Genomic DNA, 21,143 nt, shown 5'->3' with positions numbered 1-21,143 from the left:
GCACTTTTTCTGATTTGTCAAAGTATTTTTTTTTTCCAGTGGTTCGGTGAGCAGCATAATTTTGTGGTATCACAATAATTTCTTAGATACAGATATGTATGCACAAATGTATGTTTTTTCATTCTATTAACAAATGTCACATTTGCCACCTCCAATTTCCCTCATAATGATTCGTCAGTGCGCATTGTAGACGCTTATCTTCAAATTCGGTACTCATTTGCAGCAAAGAATATGGAATTAAACTAAGGGTGTTGTAATACATCGCAGTGAGTATAAGAAAAATGGCATACAAAACAATGACTGTCTCATTTTGCATAATGCATTTAAATGTCCCTGGGTAGACCGTTAACTCGACCTTGTAATTTCTAGTTATCATGGAGAGAGCACTATAAAACATGTTTTTGTCAGTTTCGCTTACATATGAGCATACATGCGAAGAGATGCAATTGTATTACAATATCCGGCTCGTATTCGAAGATAAATGACATGATCTTAGATCGATATTTACAGTGTGCTCATCGCATTAGCACTTGATCACTGGTTGCCACTGTTCTCAAGGTTCTTTTCTTCGTTAAGGAAGCCATACAGTCCTTTTCAATTATAAAATTGTATAATTAGTCAAGAATAAGCCACGAAGTTGTGAGGGGGAGCGGGGGAGAGGAGTGGGATAGAGAGTGGTATAAATCAATCATGTAGTTCATCAACAACGCGCAAATTCTGAATACTCTGATACCACCTCAGACATAAATACGGAAGAAGACGAAATAAATTTCCTTACATTATTCTTTCGTTCTTAAGTGCCACATAAACTGTGATTAGGCATTTACCTCGCTGCTCAACTGGACGTCTGTATTGGTAGTGCTGACACACTCGCCCACCGGCTGTGTACTCAAACGTATGACTCCGCTAGGTTCCTCGGCGCCAAACAGAAGACCGTAAATCGCAACGAAGAACCATCTGTGCGGAATAGCTTCCTCGCTTCAAGGCTGTTACTGACAATTTTTTGTCGCACATCGTCACAGGCACTGAAAAATCACTTCGAACGGGAAACAAAACGGCAGTCGATGGTTTGGGACCACACCACCTCTTCCGGTAAAGTCATGGTGAAGGTCTTCTGGGACTCTGAAAGGGTTATTCTGTTTGAAGTCCTCCCTCATAGTTCAATCATCATCTCTGAAATTTATGATGCTACCCTCTGGTCACTGAAGAAAAGATTTCAGGGTATTCAACGTCACAAAATTGCAAAAAAATTCTGCTTCTCCTTGAAGGAGCAAGGCCTCACCCAAATATGTGCACCCTAAATGAGCTCATAAATCTTCAATGGACTTAGGAACGAAAGAATAATGTAAGGAAATTTATTTCATCTGCTTCCTTGCCGCCGGCCGTTGTGGCCGAGCTGTTCTAGGCGCTTCAGTCTGGGACCGCGCGACCGGTGCGGTCGCAGGTTCGAATCCTGCCTCGGGGACCGATGTGTGTGATGCCCTTAGCGTAGTTTGGTCTACGTAGTTCTAAGTTCTAGGGAATTTATGACCTCCGATGTTAAGTCCCATAGTACTCAGAGCCATTTGAACCATTTTTTGCTTCCTTATCCCCTCACAACTTGGTGGCTTATTTACCCTACAGGCCGTATCTCACACCTTCCGACTTGCATCTACACCACTGGCCGTTAAAATTGCTACACCACGAAGATCACGTGCTACAGACGCGATATATAACCGACAGGAAGAAGATGCAATGATATGCAAATGATCAGCTTTTCAGAGCGTTCACACAACGTTGGCGACACCTACAACGTGGTGACTTGAGGGAAGTTTCCAACCGATTTCTCATACACAAACAGCAGTTGACCGGCGTTGCCTGGTGAAACGTTGTTCTGATGCTTCGTGTAAGGAGGAGAAATGCGCACCATCATATTTCCGACTTTGAGAAAGGTCGGATTGTAGCCCATCGCGATTGCGGTTTATCGTATTGCGACATTGCTGCTCGCGTTTGTCGAGATCCAATGACTGTTAGCAGAATATGGAATCGATGAGTTCAGGAGGGTAATACGGAACGCCGTGCTGGATCGCAACGGCCTCGTATCACTATCAGTCGAGATGACAGGCATCTCACCCGCATGGATGTAACGGATCGTGCAGCCACGTCTCGATCTCTGAGTCAGCAGATGGGGACGTTTGCAAGATAACAACCGTGTGCACGAACAGTTCGACTACGCATGCGCCAGCATGGACTATCAACTCGGAGACCATGGCTGCGGTTACCCTTGACGCTGCACCACAGACAGGAGCGCCTGCGATGGTGTACTCAGCGACGAACCTGGGTGCACGAATGGAAAAACGTATTTCTTCGGATGAATCCAGTTTCTGTTTACAGCATCGTGTTGGTCGTATCCGTGTTTGGTAACATCGCGGTGAACGCACATTGGAAGCATGTTTTCGTCATCGCCATACTGGCGTATCACCCGGAGTGATGGTATGGGTTGCCACTGATAACACGTCTCGATCACCTCTTGTTCTCATTGACGGCACTTTGAACAGTGGACGTTACATTTCAGATGTGTTACGACCCGTGGCTCTACCTTCATTCGATCCCTGCGAAACCCTACATTTCAGCAGGATTATGCACGACCGCATGTTGCAGGTCCTGTACGGGGCGTTCTGGATACAGTGAATGTTCGACTACTGCCCTGGCCAGCGCATTCTCCAGATCTCTCACCAATTGAAAAAATCTGGTCAATGGTGGCCGAGCAACTGGCTCGTCACAATACGCCAGTCACTACTCCTGATGAACCGTGGTATCGTGTTGAAGCTGCATGGGCAGCTGTATCTGAACACGCCATCCAAGCTCTGTTTGACTCAATGGCCAGTCGTATCAAGGCCGTTATTACGGCCAGAGGTGGTTGTTCTGGGTACTGATTTCTCAGGATCTATGCACCGAAATTGCGTGAAAATGTAATCACATATCAGTCCTAGTATAATATATTTGTCCAATGAATACCCGTTTATCATCTGCATTTCTTCTTGGTGTAGCAATTTTAATATCCAGCAGTGTATTTGGCCCATTGAAGGATGCTCTCTGCGGGACGCAATACGTGTATGATGAGGAGGTTACTGATGCATTAAGACGGTGGCTCCAACAGCGACAACTAAAATGGTACCACACGGGTACACGGGCTCTTCCAGTACGGTGGTGTAACGCCGGAGACAGAGTTGAACAGAAAATTAAAAAAAAAAGGGTTTCTTAGTCCTAACAGTGAGGAATAATATGCAGCGTTGGAATCCTGACTAAAACCAACCTGATTTCACAAAAATGAAAATTTTGTATTACTTAGTGAACGCCCCTCATATGCACGCTGTCACTTATAGAATGCAACTCAGGTGGTCGGGGTAGAATGGTGCTTGTGGTATGAACTAAACACATACATGCCAAAAGGTGGTGTGACAATTTTAACAATGTGCTATGACGAAACTGTGGAACATCTTTGACTCCTCCTCCGCCCCGGCCGCTGTGGACGAGCGGTTCTAGGCGCTTCAAACCGGAACCGCGCTGCTGCTACGGTCGCAGGTTCGAATCCTGCCTCGGGGTTGGATATGTGCAATGTTCTAAGTCTAGGGGACTGATGACCTCAGATGTTAAGTCCCATAGTGCTTAAGAGCCATTTGAACCATTTTTTCCACCGCATTTTACGGTTGTTGCTCTTTCTACTAATTATTCGCCATCGGCGTAGCCGGACAGTGAAGGACCTCCTCGGCTATTTATGCGCAGATAGTTACATTGACAGACCGAAAGCTCCGCCTGCTGGGAGGAAGTACTAGCAGCACGAGCGGGAAGAAGCGAGTCGAGTGGATGGCGCGGCTACAGACGGACGGCCCACGGGCGACTGCTCTGAAATACGGCGCTCCGTGGCGCGCCCGGCCCGTGAAGTTGCTCCCCGCTCACAGGTCCCCAACTTGGCGGGCCGTTCCGCCGGCTCCCATTACCGCCGGACAACTTGGCCCAACTCCCGGCCGCGCTGCACTCCCTTCCCTTCAGCTGCCTATTTACGCGGCAGCCGCCGATCCGCTCCCACTGCCCCACTGCCAGCAGTGTCCTCTTCACGCATAATTGAAGGCAGTGGAGCAATAGCCGTATAACTCCAGTTTACATACTTTCGAGTAAAACACAAAAAACTGTCCACAAATTGGAAAGCTTTACTAATCGGTCTTGTCTTTCCGCAACCTTAATTTAAGCCAACAACACACAATAATCGCTTATTACATAACCAAAAGGAGATTTTTATTACATAATTTGGCCAGTTGTAGACCATTTAGAGCTTAAAACTAAGGTACAGATCTTTTCTTCTTTTTTTCTCACAACTAATTCATGCGTTGGCTGAAGACCTGCCTGTGTTCATTTGACATCACCCTCCCGGGCTGTGGTATCTGTTGCCGGACATGAAATTTTGAAATACTAGTCAAGGGCCAGAAATTTTCCCTGTCCTGTTTGGTGTCGTCTGTGAAGTTAAGTTTTCTCAGATCCCTTCTTGTCTCTTTCAGTCATCCCGTGCTGTTCTTTAATTTGGAAATTAAATTAAAAATTTTCTGCGTTAGCCTATTGTCATTCATTCTATAAATATGACCGTAAAACATTAATATTCGCCGGCCGTTGTGGCCGAGCGGTTCTAGGAGCTTCAGTCCGGAATCGCGCGACCGCTACGGTCGCAGGTGCGAATACTGCCTCGGGCATGGATGTGTGTGATGTCCTTAGATTAGTTAGGTTTAAGTAGTTGTCATGAGAGAGTGTCCCATAGTGTCCCATAGTGCTCAGAGCCATTTGAACCATTTGAGCCATTAACCCTCTCTTCCTTATTGTGTCAATGATTGTTTCTGTGTGTCTGTATAGATTTTCATTTCTCTCCTTCGTTCAGTTGCCGTTCTTTTGGGGTCCTAAAATTTTTCTTTCTTTTCCAGTTCTTTTTGTTCGTCTCTCTTATTCAGTTTTACGCACTTAGAACCTTAAAGGCCGTCCGGTTTAATTACTGTTGCCTTGAGTTCAGTTTTTGGCTGGAATGATACTGATCTTTTTTATATCGGTTTTGGTTGAGTTTGTATGCTAATTCAATTTTCTTCGATCTTTCTTTACTTGTGGTGTTATCTAATCCATTTACTTGCATCCATTCTCCCAACTACTTGAATTTATGTCCGCAGCTCGTGGTCGTGCGGTAGCGTTCTCGCTTCCCACACCCGGGTTCCCGGGTTAGATTCCCGGCGGGGTCAGGGATTTTCTCTGCCTCGTGATGACTGGGTGTTGTGTGATGTCCTTAGGTTAGTTAGGTTTAAGTAGTTCTAAGTTCTAGGGGACTGATGACCATAGATGTTAACTTCCATAGTGCTCAGAGCCATTTGAACCATTTTTTGAACTTAAATTTATCAACCCTTTTGATTTTTTCATTGTGGCTTTTATATACATTTCTCTCTGTTGCGTTTATGTTCAGTGTAATCCGGTCTCAGCTACAATTTCGTGAATTGTTTCTATCGTTATCTTTGTCTCTGTTTTGTCCTTCGACATTGCTACAATATAGTCAGCAAAACTGAGACATTTCACTTTAGAGCTTCCTCTTCTTTCTCGTAGATGGGTTCGTTTTAGTTCCTTATCCCACTCTCTCACGACCTTGTCCCAGACCTTCAACCTGGTCTGAGACAATGTCATGAGAGAGTGGGATAAGGGACTAAAAGTGAGAATCGGCGAGAGACCATAGCCCTGCCGAACACCTGTGTTAATTCTGAATGTTTCAAAAACTTCTCCTAGAAATTTAATTCTTGAAGTCGTGTGTGTCAATGTCGGTTCAATTATCTGTCTGGTGGTTTTGTCAATTCTTTCTTCTTCCAGTGAAATCAATGTACATAATTGACTATGTTAAGGATCCGCATTATTCTGATCCTGAGGATTGTTTTCAAGCTGAAAATTTGCTTTGGTCACAATTTTTTTTGAATGAATACCGCTTGGTACTTTCCAGTTGTGTCTTCTGCTTGGTCTCCTGTCTTATTCAGTAGAGATATTGTAAGTAGGCCGTTTATGTTTTCTCTATGTAAGTAGGCTGTTTATGTTTTCTTATTGGCAACGTTACGTAGCGCTCAATATGAAAATCACTGGCTGTGCTGTGTGCAGTCTTAGTCTAGTTTGCATTGTTGTCTGCCATTGTAGTGTTAGGCAGCTGGCTGTGAACAGCGCGTAGCGTTGCGCAGTTGGAGGTGAGCCGCCAGCAGTGGTGGATGTGGGGAGAGAGATGGCGGAATTTTGAAATTTTGTCATGAACTTCTATATTTATATATGATGATATCAAAGTAAATACATTGTTTGTTCTCTATTAATATCTTTCATTTGCTAACTATCCCTATCAGTAGTTAGTGCCTTCAGTAGTTTGAATCTTTTATTTAGCTGGCAGTAGTGGCACTCGCAGTATTGCAGTAGCTTGAGTAGCGAAGATTTTTGTGAGGTAAATGATTTGTAAAAGGTATAGTTTAATGTTAGTCAGGGCCCATTCGTTTGCAGGGATTATTGAAAGTCAGATTGCATTGTGCTAACAAAATATTGTGTGTCAGTTTAAGGACAGTCGTGTATAATTCTTCAAAGGGGACGTTACATATGGCGACCCTGCCAGGATACCTCACTGGAATCTTCTGATTTTTTTGTTGTAGTTTGTGTAATTAGTGTAGATTTTGTTTATTGCTAGCACGTAATTGTAGAGAAAATCTCCTTTGTAGTTGCAGACTTTCATTGTTGTACAGTAAAATAGTTGTGGCATGCATGTAGATTTGCACCAAGTACACTCCTGGAAATTGAAATAAGAACACCGTGAATTCATTGTCCCAGGAAGGGGAAACTTTATTGACACATTCCTGTGGTCAGATACATCACATGATCACACTGACAGAACAACAGGCACATAGACACAGGCAACAGAGCATGCACAATGTCGGCACTTGTACAGTGTATATCCACCTTTCGCAGCAATGCAGGCTGCTATTCTCCCATGGAGACGATCGTAGAGATGCTGGATGTAGTCCTGTGGAATGGCTTGCCATGCCATTTCCACCTGGTGCCTCAGTTGGACCAGCGTTCGTGCTATACGTGCAGACTGCGTGAGACGACGCTTCATCCAGTCCCAAACATGCTCAATGGGGGACAGATCCGGAGATCTTGCTGGCCAGGGTAGTTGACTTACACCTTCTAGAGCACGTTGGGTGGCACGGGATACATGCGGACGTGCATTGTCCTGTTGGAACAGCAAGTTCCCTTGCCGGTCTAGGAATGGTAGAACGACGGGTTCGATGACGGTTTGGATGTACCGTGCACTATTCAGTGTCCCCTCGACGATCACCAGTGGTGTACGGCCAGTGTAGGAGATCGCTCCCCACACCATGATGCCGGGTGTTGGCCCTGTGTGCCTCGGTCGTATGCAGTCCTGATTGTGGCGCTCACCTGCACGGCGCCAGACACGCATACGACCATCATTGGCACCCAGGGAGAAGCGACTCTCATCGCTGAAGACGACACGTCTCCATTCGTCCCTCCATTCACGCCTGTCACGACACCACTGGAGGCGGGCTGCATGATGTTGGGGCGTGAGCGGAAGACGGCCTAACGGTGTGTGGGACCGTAGCCTAGTTTCATGGAGACGGTTGCGAATGGTCCTCGCCGGTACCCCAGGAGCAACAGTGTCCCTAATTTGCTGGGAAGTGGCGGTGCGGTCACCTACGGCACTGCGTAGGATCCTAAGGTCTTGGCGTGCATCCGTGCGTCGCTCCGGTCCGGTCCCAGGTCGACGGGCACGTGCACCTTCCGCCGACCACTGGCGACAACATCGATGTACTGTGGAGACCTCACGCCCCGCGTGTTGAGCAATTCGGCGGTACGTCCACCCGGCCTCCCGCATGCCCACTATACGCCCTCGCTCAAAGTCCGTCAACTGCACATACGGTTCACGTCCATGCTGTCACGGCATGCTACCAGTGTTAAAGACTGCGATGGAGCTCCGTATGCCACAGCAAACTGGCTGACACTGACGGCGGCGGTGCACAAATGCTGCGCAGCTAGCGCCATTCGACGGCCAACACCGCGGTTCCTGGTGTGTCCCCTGTGCCGTGCGTGTGATCATTGCTTGTACAGCCCTCTCGCAGTGTCCGGAGCAACTATGGTGGGTCTGACACACCGGTGTCAATGTGTTCTTTTTTCCATTTCCAGGAGTGTATTTCGCAGCTGGAATTGACTAGATATTATTTTCAGTGCTATGTTAATGTGTTCTCTTATTTTTGATCTTCAAATTGTGTTTTTCTGTGATGTTGTGTGAAATACTGTGACAATAATGGCGTGTGAAAAACGTAATACTAGGCTCCAAAGTAAACTGAGAAATGACAGTGAAAATGAAAGCAGTGTGTTAGCGCCACCGAGTAATGAATTAACTGATGTTAAAAGTAGTAATTTGGTAATTGTGCATAGGGAAATGGAGCGGGCGCAAACAATGGCGTGGACAGTGAAACAATTAGTGAAGAGGGAAGCATTATCGATCGATCGGTCGGCAACAGCTCGCCTCAGGAATCCGAAATGACAGAACACAATATTGCAAATACTGTAGACTCACGTTTTGGGTTCTCACCGTTTTCTCAAATGAGTCAAGAAACATTTTCTGCTTGTCAAAATGTGAATGTTGCCGGTGCAACTTCACTGCCGAAAAGCACTGAGGAACATGTTTCAGACACCAGTGCATTGTTATTACAATTAATGCAACAAATGGGACAAAAGCTTGAAAAGTTAGACACAATGGAACAACACCAGAGACAAACACAGCAACAGTTAGACACAGTGGAACAAAATCTCAAAAAGTTAGACACAGTGGAACAAAATCTCAAAAAGTTAGACACAGTGGAAGAAAATCTCAAAAAGTTAGACACAATGGAACAAAATCTTCAAAAGTTGGACACTACACTTGAACAAACATGTGAAGATTTAACCACTGAGTTACATAACATCGAATCGAAATGTCAAAAGGTCTGTAATGACGTAAAAACACAAATTTGTGAGCATTTCCAGCCTATTTTTTCGCGTCATGAAAATGTATTACAGAATCACGAAGCAGCCATAAAAGAACTGCAAACTACTGTTCATGAAAATCATGAGACCTTGCAAGCTAAAATTGACTCAGTTGCATCTACCGATTCGGTTACGCAACTTGCAAGAACTCAGGAAAACTTAAAGGACACAGTAGATACCCTGAAAATTGGTTCAGAAAGACACATGGAGGAAATAAGTACACTATCAGAGAAAGTAGCCGAACTTTCGGATCAGGTCACTAACTTATCTACAAAGGTAGATGATGATCTGAATGACACAAGACCCGTAGCCTTCACTGACACAGAAGAGTACGAACAAATTAGGAAATTCAACCAAAATCAAAATCAAATTAATGCGCAATACAAAAGAGAAATCCGGGAAGTACAAGATCAGTTGGCACAAGTAATACAAAAATTACGTATTTCAGAGGACACTCACGCCCCAATACGGGAAGAGGGACATAGAAATACGGAACAACCACAAAATAATAACACAGTGCATTTCGGAAATTATGAAAGAAATTGGCAATGTGCACCGAATTTTGAGATTGAACAGCCGACACGACGTAACAATGACCGACATGCGACTCGCCGACATGATGATTTTGACTGTAAGCTGTTCATTACTACACGTAAATTCAAAACATTTAAGAATTCCGGCAACGACATTCATCCACAAGCGTGGCTCCATCAATTCTCTCATTGTTTTCCCCCCAACTGGTCATTGGAGCACAGGTTAGAATTTATGTGTGGCTATTTAGAGAATGAACCAGCTGTAAGAATGCGATCGGTCATTCACGACTGTCACAGTGAAGGAGAATTTTACCATGCCTTCCTCTCAGCATATTGGTCTCAAGCTACACAAGACCGAGTAAAACATGGCATCATAATGATGAAACATTTCGAACAATCTGAATTCTCCAGTCTTGTGAAATATTTTGAAGACATGTTGCACAAGAATCAGTACCTGTCAAACCCATACAGCCCCTCAGAACTCATCCGCATTTGCTTAATCAAATTACCTGAACATTTACGACATATTATTTTGGCAGGACGTTGCAAAGACGACATTGAAGCTTTTCAGGGACTGTTACAAGAACTGGAAAGTGACACTGACAATCGCGGAACGCAGGAGCACAACAATTACAGATCACATCAGTCGCAATTCCATGATGAAAGAAATAATAACTGGACGCTACAAGGCTATTCTCACAACACAAATCGTGACCGAAACAGACACCACCCGTATTGCAACCGTTGGCAGAGTAGTAATAATTACAGGGAAAGATCACCTCTCCGCGGTAGTGACTATCACAGAGACAATCAGAGAAACAGACAATTTGGGAACCAAAATAATTATTATCAAGGGAGACAGAATAACCTTAGACGCAACGGTCCAGCGCGCAGTTACGATTCAGGGAGAAATTCTCCACCACTTAACCGACAAGAAAGAAACTACAGGAACTACCGACATGACGACAGACGATGTGATCGTAACGACAGACCTGAATTGCATCAGAACTGGCGGGATTCAAACAGAGCAGGGCCTTCTCGTCACGGTGAATTTGTAGAAGTTAGGTCTCCAAATCCCAATAACGACGCGCGCCAACAAAGAGACAATAGGCAATGACTCACACCGCTGGCAGCCACAAAACGTTCTTATGACACTAACGACGCAGCTGCCGTAGCTATTAATTACGTAAAAATGGAAGACATTAGGGACATCTTACTCCAAGAACACGACATAAAACATAACAACATTGCATATCCTGTGATTCACATTACAGTAAATGACGCAAAATTTACGGCAGTACTTGACTCTGGCGGTCCCATTTCAGTAATCAGTGAAACAGCCTTTAGCAAATGCAACAGATCGAACGATTGGCCCACACTTCCGTTACGTAAGATTAAATTACAAGGTGCAATCTTTGGAAAAAGTGTAGATGTACGCCAACAAACCAACTTAGAATTCTTTTGTCAAAGCCACAGCACCTCTATGAACTTTCTTATTGTTCCATTATTGTCGACGGAAATTATACTGGGAGTAGACTTTTTGAATGAATACAAAGCAATCTTAAACTTTCACGATGCTGAAATAACTTTAGAAAAAGAAGGTAAGTCAGTAGCTTTGAAATTTGATGATTGGCTCTCAAACCATGACGAAGAAATTAATCGGCTTTACCTCCTGTTAGACAACAGTTCGGAATTTTCGACGGAACTTGACGCTAACAATCATTCTGCAAGTACTGACAGGGATGATATCGACGGCGCATTTGACACTAATAAGTTAATTCAGAATAAAATTCAAACAATTGAGAATTGTAATGACACTGATAGGCAGGACCTTTTTGAGATTTTACAAGCACATTCCACAGTTTTTACTCACAAAACAGGAACAATCAAGGGATTTCAATACCAATTTCGTGTTCGTGAGCATACTAAATTTTGTGTTAGACCATATGTAATTCCAGCACATTATAGGGACCGTGTTAGAACAGAAATACAATCTATGCTTGACGAGGGGATTATTGAGCTTGCAGTAAGTTCACACAACAATCCATTACATGTTGTTGAGAAGAAAAATGGATCGATCAGGCTTGTCTTAGATTCGAGACAAATCAATACGATCATCATTCCTGAAACAGACAGGCCGCAAACGTTGGAAGAACTTCTTCAAAATTTTAATGGTGTAAAAGTGTTGTCTTCCATTGATCTCAGATCCAGCTTTTATCAGATCGAACTTCATCCAGAATGTAGAAAATACACAGCTTTCCTTTGTTTCGGCGTTTGTTATCAGTTTCGGAAACTTCCCTTTGGTTTGAACATTTCTTCAGCAGCATTCATTCACGGGCTAAATTCCATATTACCTGAATTCTTAAAACGTCACATCACCTTATATGTAGACGATATTCTGATAGCAGAAGCCTCATGGGAACAACACAATCGCATCCTCAACAGCGTGTTACATATTTTTGCAGAATCTGGAATTACAGTTAACCTGGAAAAGTCTGAATTCGGTAGGACAAAAGTGAAGTTTTTGGGACATATTATTTCTTCTGAAGGCATTCAGCCGGATCTTGAAAAGTTAGAAGCAATCAGAGCCATTCCAGTTCCATCTACAAAAAGACAAGTCCGCAGTTTTCTAGGTCTCGTAAATTTTTACCGTCGTTTTCTGAATATGCAAATTCTTGTTACACCAAAACTTTGTTCTCTCACTGGAAAAAAATACTATTTGGAACTGGGACGAACAAGCACAGTTGGAATTCAATTCTTTGAAAGAATCGCTACTTAACGCGCCAATACTAGCTCATCCAGATCTGTCACAAGATTTCTGCCTTAGCACGGATTCTTCTAAAGTCGGTCTTGGTGCCCATTTATTTCAAGAAGCCATAGAAAATGACACTACCGTTCAGAAAACCATTGCTTTTGCTAGCCGAGTGCTAACAAAATCTGAAAAAAAATTATTCCGTTACTGAATTAGAAGCTTTGGCTATCGTTTGGGCATTTAACAATATCCGTTTCTTTCTTTCTGGTAAGCACGTAAAAGTATACAGTGATCATCGTGCATTACAATTTCTTATGTCTTGAAAATTAAATCATGACAGGTTAAAACGTTGGGCATTGTTTCTGCAAGATAGTCTACATTCCCGGCAAGGAGAACATTGTTGCGGACGCACTGTCACGCGCACCGGCTGGGCTTGAGAAAAGTAACACAGAAGGCAACCTCGAGAAAAATTTCAGTATTCTTTACATTCAGAAAGTCGCCTTTGAAAACTTCATCACCACATCTTTAAAGGACATTGCTCATGAACAAGATAAAGATCCGATTTGGAAAGACATCAAGAGCAAATGGCATGAAAAGACACACACACAGATTCGGCATTATTACCTGGTTAGAAACAACATACTCTTCAAACGCTGCACTGTTGATGACAAGCTATGGGTACTTTGCATTCCAGACGATTTTGTTAATAAGCTCATTTGGTACATTCATTTCAGCTACGCACATTTTGGTCCACGAAAATGTTATCATATTCTTCGAACGACTTGTTATTTTAACAATATGGAAAAGAGAATTCGAAGAGTCTTGTCTATTTGTAAACTTTGTCAAAAGGCGAAACCATCTACTGTCTCCCATCGTGCTCCGCTGTTTCCTATCATTCCTTCTAAATTAAAAGAATTTGCTGCTGTTGATCTCTTGGGACCGCTTGTCAGAACATCTAATGGATTTTCGTACGTTTTAGTCGCTGTTGAACTTACTTCAAAATTTGTTTCTTTCACTCCGTTACGTAAAGCCATTGGACGATCTGCATCCAACGCCTTTGTTAAAAATTTCTTACGTGAAGTTGGACACGTTAGTAAAGTCTTTTCAGATAACGGACCGCAATTCCGATCTGCTGTTTGGTCACGCATACTACGCAACCATAAAATCAAACCTGTTTTTATTTCATTGTACTCACCACATTGTAACCCGTCTGAACGGATTATGAAAGAAATCAATAAGCTTTGCAGACTTTATTGTCACAGAAAGCATCAGCATTGGGACAGATATTTACACTTATTTCAAAATGTGCTGAATGAAATGCCTCATGATTCTACTGCTTTACCACCTACTCTTGTACTAAAGAATGAAGAACCACCGAACAGAATCAGAGAGCTTGTACCTTTCCCGAATACACATAAACTTCGACACAAAAACATAATTGATTTGGCTCTTAAAAATATAAAATCTACAGCAGACAAAAGGAGAAAACTACACGGTAAAGCAAATGCAAAGAAATTGTATATTGGTCAGAAAGTTCTCATTAAAGCTCATTCATTGTCACATAAGAAGAAACACTTGAGTCACAAATTCTTTCTAGTTTACAATGGACCTTACAGAATCCGACGTATACCACATGATAATTGCGTTGAAGTTGAAACTCTGCGTACTAGGAAGAGTAAAGGTTTACACCACATTTCACATGTAAAACCGTTTATTGAAAGATAATCTGCTTTTTAACTTTGTCTTTGCCATAAAACTTTTCACTTCACATTTCTAGTATGCTTTGTCAGACTTAAGAAACTGTTAACATGCAACAATGTTTGAAGTTAAATATCCAGTCTAGAACCTAGGGATCATTTTTAAACAGAAATTACGAATGCATTGTTATAGTGAACAGACGACACAGTGTTGTATTTGTACATTCTTGCTTGTTAGTGGCACGTTTACGTAATGACTATAAGGCTCACATACTTAGAACATTTACCAGTACTGCTAATGAGATTTTAATGCAACATTTTGGTTTACTTGAAAATACATTCTGGATTTAAAGTACTTTCTGTGGAATTAATGATGACTTAGCATTTGGTTTCTTTGACAGCTACACGATTATATCACGACGCTACTAATGAGTGACAATTTACAATGTTGTTTTTGCGGTGTATCTGTTTTATATCCGCACAGTTTTTCTGAATTCTTCTGGAAAGCAAAACATGTTTTAGTAGTAAGCTACAATATGAGAGTCTTTTTCGTAGCACAACAATACTTTACAGTATAGTACTTTCTTGATCACAGTAATGTACGTAATAACTACGATATCTATACACAAAGCATTTCACTTCCGTTTATGATGGGGTAAGTACATTGACTTCTGCAGAACTTAGCTTTCGGAGGACGATAATTACGACACTTCCACAGAATTATCTTACAGCAAGACACAAATTTAGCGCTACAGGACACGCATTTGAGTGATTAATTTTGTACATAAAACATTTATTTTTAAAGATATTTGAAGTACAATGATACGAAGATTTTCCGTGATACATTTCATTCCTTTGCTGTAATCTGTAGCACCTGAGGGTATAATTACATTAATCCTCAGGGGGATACACGCTCACTTTGTGTACCATGTGTTTGGCAAGCACAAGGAGCCCTAGCTAATATGGTATTTGCTTATACAACTTTACACCTCGGTACCATATTTCTCTAGCACATAAATTACACGGCTATCTGATCATTTAACTGAGAGACAAACACTTTTCTTACTACGTCAGTGACAGATGTTTACGCAATTACAGAGTTGGATTACTTCACACTTATGAAATTGTATTTTGTCTGTACTGTGTGAACTGTTCATATTTTTTCGGACCCATTGTGATACTATGAGAGCTTTGAATGATGTATTTGGTATGAGATCATGATTTTTAAAGTATGTTTGAGGTAGATGACACTATTTAAATGAGCAGAGAATTCGTTTTAGGTTTTGAAATTATTGGAGGAAGCTACGACGATTTTGAGAATTGACTGAGATGTTATGATATTATTACGACGACGATGTGTATTATGCTGTTGAGGTATGTTTATGATCAATAAGATGATGATACCATATATGAGGAGTTTGATTATGCTACGTATTTCTTATGATGAAATACTGAAGAAGTGTCGACGAATAAGGTAAGGAATAATGAGTAGTGATTAGGGACTCTGATTTGTGGAAAAGGTTGTTGGAAACCAAGAATCGTACTTTAAGAGTTATGAAATGTGTGTATATGTGTGAATGTATCACAATGCTGGCGAAAATTTTTTGGACACTGTTATATCAATAGCATTTTGTTTCTACACATTTGCAACGCAAATTCTTGACCTGTGAAACATTTTATATGAGACTGTCACTGTAGCGGAAACTGCTGTTGTAAATATTTCCGTAAGAAAGTTAAGTGACCACCTGCATGTGCGTCGTCGGCACACAGCTGTGTCAGACACCTGGAGAACAAGCAATTAGGGTGTGCCTTTCCGGAAGCACAGGCAGAAAAAAAAGGGGAGACCATATCCTCGCTATTGACATTTCCTTGTCGAAAGCATACTGTGGAGCTCGTAATTTATGATATTTACTGAAATGCCTAATGAAATGACGAGGAATATTTTTTCATCTGCACACCTGATTACGACAAGCGTCTTTCTACAAGAGTTGAGAGAATTTCTACTAATTTATGAAATGTCACATGACTATTGAATGATATTTTTATGCTTTGCTTTTCGTAGTTGCTTATTTCACTTGATATCTGGTTTCCAGCTGTGTTGCAGCATTGCTTTTATAAAATAAAATACATTTGCTAATGTGAACACTTTCTGTCAACAGATCTATTAAATAATAATTTTGTAATCCACATTCTTTAAAAAAAGGAGCACTAGGAAAGGAAAGAACAATAAGAAGGGACTTGTAACAGTTATTGGACACATAATTTTCTTTTCAAGTACATGGTAATATTTTTTTTACAATAAGTTGTTGTGGTGCACCACTTTAATTACTTAGACATTAAGATGTGATTATACATTTCCTTTATCTGCATTGTTATCTTTAGTGTACTATTTTCTCTGCTTGAGCTATGTCATGTTTAGGTATTTCATTTTCTGCTGCTGTTTGCCAGGCATAGTGTTGCTGAATTTAAATTTGTGTTACTCTGCTAAGCCAGATTTATTTTTCTTGTTTGCTGCGCATTGCCTCATATTAGTTGTAATGTGAATTGCTTGGTAATTTAGATTTACTGTAGCTTGCTTTGCAAATTTCCATTTTTTTGTCATTGCTGTTTGTGTTAATTGTTTTGTGCTGCTGCATTGCCTCGTCCCTTAGTTTAGCATCTGAGCTCAGTAGATTTAAGTTAGCTTAAGAGGTGGTAGCCTCTAAGAGAATGAGTTGCGATGAATTGGAAGAAATGCATTGAGAAGTTATACGAAAAAAAGTACAGAAAACAGGTTTAGGTAGGATTTTCTTGGAAATAAATGTTGAGGTAAGAAATGTGTGAACATATAAATACAGAAAGCATGCTTAGATAGAATTTTTTTGGTGGAAACAAAGGATGAAATAAGAGGAAAGATATATGAAGTTTTGGGTTGGACTGCTGTACCAAATGTTACACTGAAAACGAACCCTGTCCTTTCCTATTGGTGTTATCCCACTATGTGTTTGTGTACCGTTGTGTTTTTGTTTTCTTCCTGTCTCTGTGTAGTTTCACAGAATTTTTTCTTCTTTTAATATTAAGCTACATTCACTATGATGAGGAATACTGTTATCCTCGAATATAATTGGCATTAATAATATGTTATTTACTTTGTAAAGATGTTAGACATTATTAATTCCGTTCTGTTTAATGCTCATGTGTGAAGTTGATGTTTCAAAAGTTTTTGTGATGTTTTATGTATGTACTCATGTCATAATTCCACTGATGTATATGTTAGTTCGATTCTTTTGTAAAGCCTGTACTACAAATGTTATCTGTATAGTTATGTTTTTAATGATGTATTTTGTACCTTTGTTATTCTATTCTTATGTTATAAAATTGTAATTGTCACCAGTTCATGATATTATTAACATGTAAGTTACATTTCACTGCACACGTTTCTGTTGGTCATAGTATATGGACAATATGTGAGAAGTAGGGACTGTTAGTGTTTGCACGTGTGTTAATAATTCTGCAAGGGACTGGATAACAGCATTGCTGGTTCTAAGGACAATTCCAAAAAGTTTGTGAGTGCACAAGTGGTGGTTTATGGACTTGCTATATTCTTCGCAAGACTCTTCGATGGTGAATGTGCACCTGCACAATCGCAACAGATGGCTGCTGGCCATCTCTACAAGGACTACTGTGGGTCTGCACCTCTGGTGGCCCACCAATACCATTATCTCTACAAGGACTGCAGTGGGTCTGCATCTATGATAACCCACCAACACCATTATTTCTACAAGGACTGCAGTGGGTCTGCACCTCTGGTGGCCCACCAATACCACAATCTCTACCAGGACTCCAGTGGGTCTGCTCTGTGATGACCTACCTACCAATATTCTTCATAACTTCGAATGACTCTGCTGTGGGTTTGCTCCATTGTGGCCCATTACCTTTCAGCATGTCAAGAGTCAGCACTGTCTTTCCGTTGGAAGGACAACACTACTTCTTCAAGACTGCATGGAAATCCACTACATCTGTGTGCAATTTCTTTTACTAATGAGACTTTGTGAAAAAAAACCTGTAATTACTATTATGATGAATGATCAGGACTATCTTTATAGACTGTGAGAAAATTTTAGCTTTTGACCAACATGGTATCAATAAGTGTGTGCATTTGATATCTTTGTTATTGTAATTATGAAAAATTTTATCAAATCATTATTGGCCACTGCCCAAACCAATCTGTAAAATTTTTTGTGGGGAGCATGGGGGCTATGTAAGTAGGCTGTTTATGTTTTCTCTATGTAAGTAGGCTGTTTATGTTTTCTTATTGGCAACGTTACGTAGCGCTCAATATGAAAATCACTGGCTGTGCTGTGGGCAGTCTGTGTCTAGTTTGCATTGTTGTCTGCCATTGTAGTGTTAGGCAGCTGGCTGTGAACAGCGTGTAGCGTTGCGCAGTTGAAGGTGAGCCGCCAGCAGTGGTGGATGTGGGGAGAGAGATGGCGGAGTTTTGAAATTTGTCATGAACTGCTATATTTATATATGATGATATCAAGGTAAATACATTGTTTGTTCTCTATTAATATCTTTCATTTAGGAACTATCCCTATCAGTAGTTAGTGCCTTCAGTAGTTTGAATCTTTTATTTAGCTGGCAGTAGTGGCGCTCGCAGTATTGCAGTAGCTTGAGTAGCGAAGATTTTTGTGAGGTAAGTGATTTGTGAAAGGTATAGTTTAATGTTAGTCAGGGCCCATTCGTTTGCAGGGATTATTGAAAGTCAGATTGCATTGTGCTAACAAAATATTGTGTGTCAGTTTAAGGACAGTCGTGTATAATTCTTCAGAGGGGACGTTACAATATGAATATAAGTTTGTAGGTGACTGGAAGAGTTATTATAATAGTTACTGAATTTTAAAAAATGGACTTTTCATAAATATATTTCTAGGTTTGTAATACGTCTCACGTACCTCTTCTCTTGCTAAATCGGAACATTGTAGTTGTCAAAGGTTCCTATCCATTTAATTACTGGTTGTCACGCTGTTTATACGTATAAACCTAATGCACTGGTACTGTTCAGTCTCATAACGTTTTCATTTGATAAAAAGAGGTTGAATCTTGCACCTTGAAGTTATGTGCAGCCTGTATATTTGAAGCATTTTAACATATTACTGAGGATCAGGTTGTTTATATACATTGTAAGACAGCAATATTTTGCCTCCATACATGTATTACACGAGATCGTTTGCATATTTTACTCGATATGAGACCACAGTTTAGGATGGCTGATGCAGTAATTGATCATTTGTTTGGTTGATACTAAGCAGCTCCACGTACAAACATTTTCTCAAGTGTTTCATGGCTTGGAATTAATTTGAGCTGGATGCTGGAAGGAGGGAGGAGTGACGGTTACACGTTCCTGTGAAAGCGGCGATCGGCAGAGGGAAGGTTACAAAAGAAGCTGTATCGTGTTCGACTGGGAGAGACGCTTTTACTGCTCTCAAGAGAACAGTGTGGAGGCAGTGGGTTTACGGCCCCGTTGGCTGCCTCCCCCGTGGCGAGGCCGGTGAACGGATGCGAGACGCACTCTATCCACCAAAAAAAGAAAAAGAAGAAAAAATCTGCGAATATATCCAGATGTTGGAAGCCGGGGGTGGAGAGCAACATAAGAAACAGATTGATTGGTTGGTTGCTTGGGGGAGGGGACCAAACAGCGAAGCCATCGGTCCCATCGGATTACGGACGGAGGGCAAAGGAGGTGGGTCGTGCCCTTTCAAAGACCCCATCCAGGCATTTGCCTAAAGCGATTTAGGGAAATTACGGAAAACATAAATCAGGATGACTGGACGCGGTATTGAACTGTAGTTCTCCCGAATGCAAGTCCAGTGTGCTAACTACTCCTCCACCTCGCATGGTAAGAGAAGGAGACATCCTTTTAGTACGAATGCGTGAGGGTCAAGAACAGGGGATACCAGCTGACCCTTCGAGATCTTCTCGCAGGAAGATGGCCAGCCACGTTTCTCACCAAAAACCCAACAAGTGAATTTGATTGTGGGAGTCCTTTGTCGTGGGAGAACTTGTAGAGTGTCCTAGAACATGCTTCTGTATGGAGTATGAACTGCAGGCGATTGGGTGACAGCTTCATGACCCATGCAGGGGGAGGCACTGCTTTTGCAGTGGGTGCAGGGATTCATTGCATGGAGCGCACACGCATACGACGCAAGTCTTGCTGGAATCCAGCATATTGGGATTCTTCTGTGAGTGTTGAACGAGAACACATCGCATGCTCAGCAACTTAGAGACTCCACTGACAATAGCATCAGTGAAGAGCCTCACTGTTAGAATTTGCAAAATGTGGAATTCGCCGCTAGGAGCGAGCTAAGTCGTTTCTCTGTAAGCGGAGAGACGATTCTTTGCTTCTCTGTGGGGTCGGAGGCATGCGTTGCGATTCATGAACACCATTCCTGCGGATGTTGCGACATGATAACGCTCGTCCACATACCGCTGTCGTAACCCAACATGCTCTACAGAATGCCGATATTATGCCTTGACTTGCTCGATCACCAGATCAGTCCCCAATCGAGCGCATATCGGATGTCATTGGACGACAGCTACAGCATCATCCACAAACAGCATTAATCGTCCCTGTAGTGACCAAGTACAACAGTCATGGATCTGTGTCCAACAAGCTGAAATCGGGCAGTTACGGAACTGTGTCCCACAAGCTGAAATCCGCTATGTGTACAACAAAACACATGCGCGCTCCGTGCTTGCATTCAACAGTATTAATATACCAACATTTCTCATTTGCAATGGATTACCTTGCCCTTACATTAACCTGTGATTTTGCAATTTTAATCACTTTAATATGTTACTTATACAAATGTATTCCCGAAGTTTCAGTACTCTGTACTAATTAATTTTTGGTATTGTGATTTTTTCGGCCATTGCAGTTCCGAAAGAACTAGCTTTTGTTATTTATGAATGTTTCATGAAGCTTACCCTTTCTCTTAGATGATAGATAGACTTGCCAAAACCGAGCGAGGTGGCGCAGTGGTTAGCACACTGGGCTTGCATTCTGGAGGACGACGGTTCAATCCCACGTCCGGCTATCCTGATTTAGGTTTT

The sequence above is a fragment of the Schistocerca americana genome, chromosome 1, assembly GCF_021461395.2.
Source record: "Schistocerca americana isolate TAMUIC-IGC-003095 chromosome 1, iqSchAmer2.1, whole genome shotgun sequence".
In the NCBI taxonomy this organism is placed as follows: domain Eukaryota; kingdom Metazoa; phylum Arthropoda; class Insecta; order Orthoptera; family Acrididae; genus Schistocerca; species Schistocerca americana.
Note: the sequence above shows the minus strand (reverse complement) of the source record.